The sequence below is a fragment of the Triticum aestivum genome, chromosome 4A (assembly GCF_018294505.1).
Source record: "Triticum aestivum cultivar Chinese Spring chromosome 4A, IWGSC CS RefSeq v2.1, whole genome shotgun sequence".
Classification (NCBI taxonomy): domain Eukaryota; kingdom Viridiplantae; phylum Streptophyta; class Magnoliopsida; order Poales; family Poaceae; genus Triticum; species Triticum aestivum.
This window is the reverse complement of record NC_057803.1, coordinates 705674827-705684847: the sequence shown is the minus strand read 5'-3', so window position 1 is coordinate 705684847 and position 10021 is coordinate 705674827. Positions and strand designations below refer to the sequence as shown.

General features: G+C 45.7%; 1 long non-coding RNA gene across 1 annotated transcript; it reads right to left on the bottom strand.

The window, feature by feature from the left end:
- Positions 1-2813: 2813 nt before the first annotated feature.
- Positions 2814-4874, bottom strand: LOC123083242 (uncharacterized). The gene is made up of 2 exons (XR_006439255.1): positions 4601-4874; positions 2814-4472 (listed from the first exon to the last, which is right to left on the bottom strand). It is a non-coding gene; the product is annotated as an uncharacterized lncRNA (long non-coding RNA).
- Positions 4875-10021: the final 5147 nt, after the last annotated feature.

The window sequence follows — 10021 nt, the reverse complement described above, 5'->3', positions numbered from 1 at the left end:
GGCCGGCGGGGAGGAGGGCCGGCGCGGGCGAGGGCGGCCGACGCAGGGAGGAGGGCCGGCGCGGGGGACGGCAGTGTGCGGGGGTCGACGGTGGCGTGCGGGGGGATGAGGGAGGAGTGCGGAGTGTGAGTGAGAGATGAGGCCGGGCCGGGGGGCGCGCGGGGGGAGGTAGTGGGCTTAACAGCAGCGCGGGCAATGGGCCAACGCTACTGCTAAGCCCAGTAGCTGTAGCGCTGGTTGGGCGAAAAGCGCTGCTAACATTTATTGATCAGGGGGTGTGGTGTTTTACACTTAGTAGTAGCGTGGGGCTAGATAACAGGCGTTGCTGCTAACAGTTACCAGTAGCGCTCTTTCTAGGCAGCGCTATTATTAACTACTAGTAGCGTGGGGTCATAAACAAACGCTACTGGTAAACTTCTATCTATAAGGGTTTTCCTAGTAGTGTCAGAATTAGTAGAGTACTTGGAAAGGAAAACTTGAAAGAATTGCTAAGTAAAAGAGTGTGAGTAAGTGAGTATGTCAAGAGAACAAATCCATGTCTAGTTTCCTCCTCTCTGTCGGGAGTTTGGAAAGAAGAAACAAACTGCAACTTTGACTCTCACAGAAAATGAGCTGAGATATTGGTTTGAACTAAAATAGTTATTTACCCCCACTATACTTGTGACTAGCAAGTGAAAAACTAAAGATCATGCATAGCTTAGCTAGGCAACATGAGAAACACTTTTACTCCATGAGCTGCACACCTTTCAGTGGCATCAAACACTATTACTCCATGAGCTGCACACATTTCAGTGGCATCATTCTTACTGTGCTGCTGTAACCAGCGTTTTGAATATTGCCCACTCTGCCTCCTTTATATATCTCATAACCAAACCATATGCACCTTATCAGTTGGGTTCCTTCCGGTTGTCATCGGGCTATGACTGTACACTATTACTAAACTTCTGATGTGCGTTCTAGCTGGGTGAGTTGAGATTTTAGAAAGAATTGAAAGAGAATTTGGACAATGGTCTTGGTTGAAGTGGTCCAACCAACAACCAGGAAAATTCAATAGGAAAATGTTCCGCTGCAAATCCAGGTTCCTTCCCATGGAGAAGTGCTCAGTTTTTCCGACTTGAAGTGCCTACAGAGAAGTACAGTTTATCCCTTACAGTGTGTCCTATGAAGAAGCACGTAGTGTGTGCATGGAGATACAATGTGTGTAGAGCAGAGGTACCTGATTCATTTTGCCCTTTTTCGAAATGATTAAAGAGCGTGAGTGTTAATTTTCCTTCCCCAACATTATGATCACAATATGAAAACGAAGTTTCCCATCTGTAAAATGTTCTTACTATCAGTTTGACACCATCCATGAACGCAGTCAGCTGGTATTTCTGCATTGTTTCTTTTGAGCTCTGAGCCAGTGGCTGGCAGATTCATTCACCGGGGCTCACATCAGAGATATAAAGGAAATTGCTGGCAAAGTACATAATTAAATATTTGATTCTAACAAGTGAAACAAGTATAGTTCATTCAGTCGACCGTAGTACAACCTGAAAAGCAGAGCATTTCAAACAACCAAGGACTGCAATGTTGTACAGAAGCAGCCAATGAACAGAAACAAATATGCCAGGCTAAAATTCAGTATTGCACCCTCGCATTGCAAATTTTGCTGTGGAAACAGCAAAAAAAATCTGAAAGCACCCTCATAATTTATGTATGCCCACGAAGAAAGAAGGAAAAATCAAAAAGAATATGCCGTTGCAAATCCAACATATGTCACATTGAGAGGAATCCCGCCAAAAATGGAAATGATATTGTGTCCCATGGAGGAGGGCGTCCATACATCTCATGGGTGATGTCCTCCAGTTCCCCCACAAGGCTACTGCGTCCTAGGTAAAGTGCTTTTTATTTGTCTAAACCTTTTTATTTCATGGGTGATGTACTCTCGTTCCCCGGCACGGCTAGTCCGGGTTGTTATCGTCAAACTCTGTAATTCTAATTGTAGCCTGGCCTACGCCTTTATATTTTCTTAGGGCTTGTCGAGATGTTGCCCTCAGCAGAAACCTTTTTGCGGTACTTCTCATTTGTGTACTTGGCTGAAATGTTTGTATGACTTTGTGGTACTCCGTGTATATAAAGTGGGGCAGTTTGCTGTATATATATGTCCGGACCATATCCAAGCCAAACGGCGGTACGTCCACTAGTTCTACCGGTGACAGCTAAAGTGTGATTACCAAAATTTTGGTTCCGTCGAACATGAGTAATACAAGTATTTCAAAGTTTCATGAGTGATCTAATCTCACACACCAAAATAACAAAGCGGGATCTGTCGGTACCTTCCTTTCTCACCAAGTTTATTGCTTCAAGGCAGTCAGACTCAATTTGAAGGGTGAGATTACTCCACTGCAATGCCAGTGACAAACCTTCTTTTATCGTTAGGAGCTCGGCCTCCAAGGCATCAACACAGTGAAGTAAACAACTGCATGAAGAGAACATAGTATCTCCCGTATGATTCCGAAGAATCATGCCAGTCCCAGCCGAGCCATTTTCTCAAAGAAAAGACCCGTCCGAATCAAGCACCGAGTCAACATTAAGAGCATTCCGTGATGTAACCTGGGTACCGGGATTATTCTCCTTGGTTACCACGTGAGCTGGTACCTCACACATCAAAATTTCACCTTTAACAGGATCATGATGTGGCTCATATCGTATGTTGGGAAGAGATTGCACGTGATATGACATTGATACTAAGGACATACATGCTTAGCAACAACATAAGGTCTATGGTCAATCACAGGATCACGAATGCACATAACAAAATTATCGAAAAATAAAAGAAAAATCCAGCCGCTGATGGCTAGATCGTTGGTTTTTTTTAGAACGAAGACGCTAGATGCGTCCAGCTTTAACTTAATAAAGCCCCCAACAAGCAGCGTATCAGAACACAAGTCTTAATACAACACCAAAAGCCATTCAGGCCCTCGCAAGCATGAACCGTTGCAGTTACGACGAAGGGCACACATGCCACGAGCAGTCTTACAAGGCGTAGGCCCGTACAGAGCGCGCAGGCTCGTCAAGCACCAAAATACACCACATCCTAATATGTGGTCGAAGGCTCCCTAGCAAGCACGTACACTTGGATCAAAAGGTCTTGGGCAGTCTTGAGCATCTCAGCATCCTTGCGCCTCCCAAACGGACTCCACTGTTGCAAGAATAGGTTGCATTTGTAGATAACATTAGCCGGATGTGATGGAAAACATCCCTCGATGGTAAGTTTGTTCCTAGTTAACCACAAAGCCCAAAGGAGTGCCCCTGCACAGCTCCACATTACACGTTTAACAGGGCCCTGGATCGCATCTAATAACTGAATTAGCTCTGCCGCAGATCGAGGGTCCCACTGGACACCTGTCGCGGTACGAACCGCGTTCCACGCAAACCTCGCTAGTGGGCACCGAAAGAAGACGTGATTGGCATCTTCATGTGCACCGCACAACGCGCAAGGGTCGGTGGCCGGACCATTGCGTTTGGCTATGCTCAGGGAGGTGGGAAGTTTATTGCGGAACATTTGCCAAAGGAATAGTTTTATCTTCAAAGGCAGCCGCGCTTTCCACAGCCCTTTTGACCACAAGTTGAGCTGGCCCTTGGCACATTTTGTGATATAAGGATTTAACCATGAACTTGCCCGACCCGGTGAGCGCCCAACTTACCGTGTCTGGCTGGTCCGAGAGACCTATCGGGCTAATCAGTTGTCGCAAAACCGCTAGACTAGTTTGCTCATGCCCACTAAGTTCGCGCTTAAAGTGGATTTCCGGTGGGGATGAGGCCAACGCATCCGCAACTGCCATTGCCGGGTCGACGACTCACAGATATGACATGAGATAACAGAAAAAATCAATCAACAGTACAAACCTCGTAGAAGAGATTGAAGCACACCACCGACCACTTCCTTGCTGATCTTCATCGTCTTCTCCTGCAGCGTGCTGAGGTTCTTGATGCCACACTTCACGATCTATGGTATGCCTAGTAGAGAGATCGTAATAAAACATTGGAGTCGCCGAGAGGTTATCCCCAACAGGTACATGGTCATGGTTGTTCCGGGCTTCCGGCTGGGGCATTGAGAGGTACACACTAAGCAGCTCGGATTATGGCGTAGGCAAGGGCCGGGCTGAAGTGCCTCATAGCGGATGAAAAAAAATCAGCCTATATCATCCGTCATCCTCATCAGCCTTACAAAACCACAAATCCAAGTTTACTTAGACACGCACTTGCCACAAATCAGCCTTTCAAAATTGCAGAGCTAGCACCAACCTTCTGGACAGAGTATTAGAGATAAATTTTAGGAGTAGAAATTATCCAAATCAGGAAATTCAAGGATACCTAGTTACTTGCGTGCTAATGGATGCAGGGGCGATCAGCACAATCTGCTTCAAACTGTTGTGGTACATGGTACGCCTCCTCCGATGCATCAACCATATTGGACAGATTCAGTCCTGAGAATATATATTGGATTACATCATGGCCAGAAGTTAAAATCTGATTCACTGGCAGCAGTGGATAATGGATCCAACCATAGCTAACAGTAGTAGAAGATGGATTGGATCGTGTCGTAGTGTCGTACCTAGTTTCTTCAGATCGATTCCAGCGTGGATGAAAGACCGAAGGCAGAAACGTCCCAAAGATAACACTCATCAAGAAAGAGGATTAGGAAGAGCGGCAGCTGGGGATGCTGGATGCAGCTGCGGTTGGGAAGGGCGGCGTCCGAAGGAGACCTACGGGAGACGGCCTGATCTGTTTTTCATGTGGGGAGAAAGAGAGACCTGAGATAGAAAGAGAGACGTGAGAGATTGAGAGATTGAGAGAGACTACGTGCGTGAAAATTTTGGGCCTCTCCAAAAATGTTGGGCTTTCTAGTGTATTTATTTTTGGACGTACTAATCTGGCTGTAAGGTTTGTCCTTTTTTTTTTACAAAAGTTAATCTACACCGTAATAACTTGGTCCCATCTCAGATCTACGGCTCGTAATTTCTAATTAACAGTGGAATTTCTAGGAAGTCAAGAATTAGTATAGGTATAACTAGCAAATATGCCCGTGCGTTGCAACGGGAGAAAAAAATGCATGCCTCATAAACACAACGACATCAACAAACCCCTTAAAAAATTTCATGATGCCACACAACAAGCAACATGATAAGTGGTGTTGTGCAAAAACATAAAGGTGTGATGATTTTTGAAGTGTACTCAAGGTGTTTAGAATTCATTATACAACACAAATATCTACCTAGTTGCCATTATATGTTTACGCATTTGTTGTTGTTTCTCGGTGATGCCCAAAAAAATATTGCATTAGGATGAAAATAGCAAAGTACATTTAAATATTTAATGACAACATGTGCATAAGAGCATTATTTTTGTCATATACTCCCTCTGTCCGAAAAAGCTTGTTCCAAACTTGTCCCTCAAATGGATGTATTTAGCACCAAGTTAGATTTAATGATGATAGCATATTTGAAATCTACGTATTTTGTGTGTGTTTGCAATCATAATTCAGTTACTTAATTTGGTTGCAAATATATTGGATAGCTCCACCAAAAACAACCAATCTATAAGGACATATGCAATAGGCATTTCTAAAATATCTCATCATATAAAGAAGGTATTGTTTAAGTTTGCACCCTGAACATAATTTTAAAAATTAATGATGATAGCATATTTGGAATCTACGTATTTTGTGTGTGTTTGGCATCATAATTCAGTTACTTAATTTGGTGGCAAACATATTGGATAGCTCCACCAAGAATAACCAATCTATAAGGACATATGCAATAGGCATTTCTAAAATATCTCATCATATAAAGAAGGTATTATATAAGTTTGCACCCTGAACATAATTTTAAAAATTAATGATAATAGCATTTTTGGAATCTACACATTTTTCTGATGAATTTTCATATATGACATGTCACACTGAGTTAGGGTTTTAAAGATATGAAATTTCAAAAATAACCAATCTATAAGGACATATGCAATAGGCATTTCTAAAATATCTCATCATATAAAGAAGGTATTATTTAAGTTTGCACCCTGAACATAATTTTAGAAATTAATGATAATAGTTTTTTTGGAATCTACACACTTTTCTGATGAATTTTCATATATGACATGTCACATTGAGTTAGGGTTTTAAAGATACGAAATTTTCAAAAAATATTTGATCTTTTAAAGAAATTAAAAGAAAAAGATGGAGGGTGTGGTTATTCTTGGATAGCTCCACCAAGAATAACCAATCTATAAGGACATATGTAATAGGCATTTCTAAAATATCTCATCATATAAAGAAGGTATTATATAAGTTTGCACCCTGAACATAATTTTAAAAATTAATGATAATAGCATTTTTGGAATCTACACATTTTTCTGATGAATTTTCATATATGACATGTCACACTGAGTTAGGGTTTTAAAGATACGAAATTTTCAAAAAATATTTGATCTTTTAAAGAAATTAAAAGAAAAAGATGGAGGGTGTGGGTATCGATCGAACCCACGACCTCCAGCGCGCTAGGCCGAGAAACCAACCAGTGAGCTGCTCGTACGCTTGTTGTACATGCGGGGATCTACACCTTTTGAGTGATGGGCTAGCGCGGATAAAAAAAACAAACGTTTTTCTCACTTAATGGTGGCATTGGTGGGTAATTTTTTGCAACTTTCGGGGCAGTTTTAATGACGGACGGGCAGAAGCGATAGCCACTTTATTAGTAGGTAAAGATTTCTAATTAACAGTGGAATTTCTAGGAAGTCAAGAATTAGTATAGGTATAGATAAATAGATAGATAGATAGATAGATAGATATAGAGGTATAGATAGATAGATAGATATAGATAGATAGATAGATACATAGATAGATAGATAGATAGATAGATAGAAGGTGCGACTTAGTCTAGAGTAGCAACAGATTTATCCATTGCAGCTCATATCACACATGTAAGGACAAATGCGCCCAATGTGAATGAATTCATAATTTGATTCCAACAAGCGAAGCATCTATAGTTGAGTTGGCCATTAACAAAGGCCACTGTACAACTCAAAAAAAAAACAGAAGATTTCAAACAGCCCAAGGGCTCCAACGGTGTGTCGAGGCAGCAGACAAACAGAAATATATGTGAGGCTAAGATTTCAGTATGCATCCTGGCGCTACTTGTTTTGCAGAAGAAGAAAAACTGAGAGCACCCTGTTGTCAGTTATTGAGATAATCAAAGAGCGATGGATGCTGCATGCATGCATGGAAGGCGTGACACATATTGAGCGTTCGATGCTTCTCATGACATTGCAGAATACAGGTGTCGAGTGGCTGCTGCATGCTCTCGCTCCTCTGCCAGATATTGAGCGTTCGATGCTTCTCATGACATTGTGGAGGGCGTGGCACATACGCAATGAGATTGTCCATAATAAATCCCCGCCACCCATGGAGGCTTCTTGAAGGTTCTTGATGAGCTACTTGGACTCTCTAATTGGCATTAAAACTGATCTAATTGTTGATCCTAGCAAAAGAAGTCAACCATAACATATATTCCAGTTCGGCCACATGAGGTAATGGTCGTACCAGACCCCAAGTGGTCTGCTTCTACGCCCGGCTGGGTTAAGTTGTGTACTGATGGTTCTTTTGCTGTTAATGGATCGGCCGGTGCCGGAATGGTGTTAAGAGACGACAAGGGAGCTATCATCTTCTCTTTCTGTAGGCAGTTATTTTTTTGCCGGGATGCACTTGAAGCTGAATTATGTGCATGCATGGAAGGTTTATCTTTCTCCATCCAGAGAAGTGAGTTACCAGTGCAGATCGACATGGATTCTATAATTGCAGTAAAATTGATCCAGGCTTCAGAGGTTGACAGATCAGTATATTCGTCTATCATCAAGGAGATTAGATATCTTATGTCTCTACGTGAAAATTGTATTACTCATGTAAGTCGTAGCCAAAATAAAGTTAGTGATAGCTTAGCTAAATTTGCTCGTACTGAGGGTAGAACCATGACTTGGTTAGGTTCTGGTCCTCCTAAGGCTTTGGAACTAGCTGCAATTGATTGTAAGGACTTTGGTGGATGAGTAATACAAATTTCTACCCGCAAAAAATAAAAAGAGCGATGGATGCTAATCAATTAATCAATCAAAACAGACGGAACCGACTTCCACGTTTTAGTTTCCTTGCTAATTTCCACGTTTTCGTCTTTAGACGGAGTCGCTTCTTGGGGAACTTCTTTCCAGCTGCCAAGTATACCAGCAGTTCGAACTAAGAATAATTATTACCACAGCATTTGCATGTGATCAGCATGCGAACTACAGTGCGCAGCTGGCCAGTGTGAGAAACAATAATTGGTTCTCCTCATTAACTACACACCATCCGGCCGCATCGCCCACACGTATCACGCTGCTAATGTAGCATGTATTTTGAACCTTGCTCACTCTTTCTCTTTATATATATACACCTCTAAACCATATGCATTTGTTCCGTCGATCATCAAGTTATGAGTGTACATTGCTGTTGAGCTTTTGATGTGTTTTCTTGTTGATGAGGTGAGAATTTAGAAGGAGCACATTACTTCAGTATTTTGTTTGAAGCCCGCGACCCGCTCCCGCGACCCGCTCCCGTCCCCGCAACACTAGCCGCCGCCGCATCCCCCTGCCCACCGCCGGCGGGATCCGGCCGCCCTCGCCGGCGCGCGGCCTGGATCCGGCCCTCCCTCCCCCCGCCCTTCCTCCCCCCTCCTTCCGCCCTCGCGTCGCCTCCCCGGGAGGCGGCCGGGGCGGCCCCCACGCCGCGGCTCTCGGCCTCGCTCCGATCTTCCTCTCCCCTGCCGTCGCCGGCGGGCGCCCCCGGCTCCGGCCCGGGGGGTGCCGGCGGCGGCAAGATCTCCCTCCCCCACGCGCGCGTCCTCCTGGCCCGGGTCAGGGGGGCGGCGGCGGTGTCACTCGGCTTGACGGCGGTCCGGTGACCCGGCGGGGTTGCCGGCGGCAGACGTGGTGGCGGCGCTGCTCCTTGGCGGCCGGGCGGCGTGGTGGTGCTGGGTGGCCGACGTCGCGCCCCCGGCCCAGATCTGGGCCCGTCAGACCCCATCTGGGTTCTAGCGGGTCGGGCCCCGACATGGCCTCGTTGTCTGCGGCGCGGTGAGGAGGAGGAGCGGCTCGGATATGGGGGCGTCGGCGCCGATGGCGTGCCGGCAGCAGCGCGAAGGCGGGAGCTTTATGGGCCCACGAGGGCTCGGCCGGGCCTGTGGGCCCACGGGCTTGGTGTGCTCCTGCTATTGCGTCCGGACGGCTACCGTCGCTGACGGTGGAGGTGGGGACCTCCCGCGTGCCGACGGTGCTGATGCCCTAGTCCCGGCTCTGATCCTTTGCCGCACTGCCCTCATTTCGTGGTGCCGTGGTGAGACGGCGTGGGGGCCTCCTGACCGTGTTGGCACAGTGTGGTGGATGGTTTGGTGGATGGACCCGGAGCGCCCGAGGTGCGGGTTGGGATCGGGGGAAATCCCTGTCGGCGTGGCCGACACCGGCGCGGTGGCGCTTGAGGGTGCCACCTGACCTTCCGAGAAGGCGTCTGGGGCTACCCTGCCTCTCGCCTCGTCGTGTACCGGGGGAAACCCTTGGCAGCAGCGTCGTCATCGTCGCGATCCTTCTTGGAGGTGTTGATAGGTGCCGGCGCTTCGGTGTCTTGGAGCCTAGGGGTAGATTCTGGTGGGAACAGCGATCGCGAGGCTTCTTCGTTTTTGTTGATCCACCATTGTCAGCATTTGTTTCTTTTGCTCTTTCTCTGTCGTTTCTTTTGGACGTGTCTATGCTGCTTCCGCCCCAGCACCTGTTCCTGTATGGTTCGGTTGGTTGCTTTGTATACAAAGCGGGGGAAAACCCTTTTCGGTAGAATTTAGAAGGAACTGGAAGGGAATGTGGACAATGGAGGGTGTAACGTTGCAGATGTGCCCATTGAGCAAAATGGACAGTTCGGCAGTAAATTGGCCTTGTTTGATACTCTAACTCAGTTAGAGCTTAG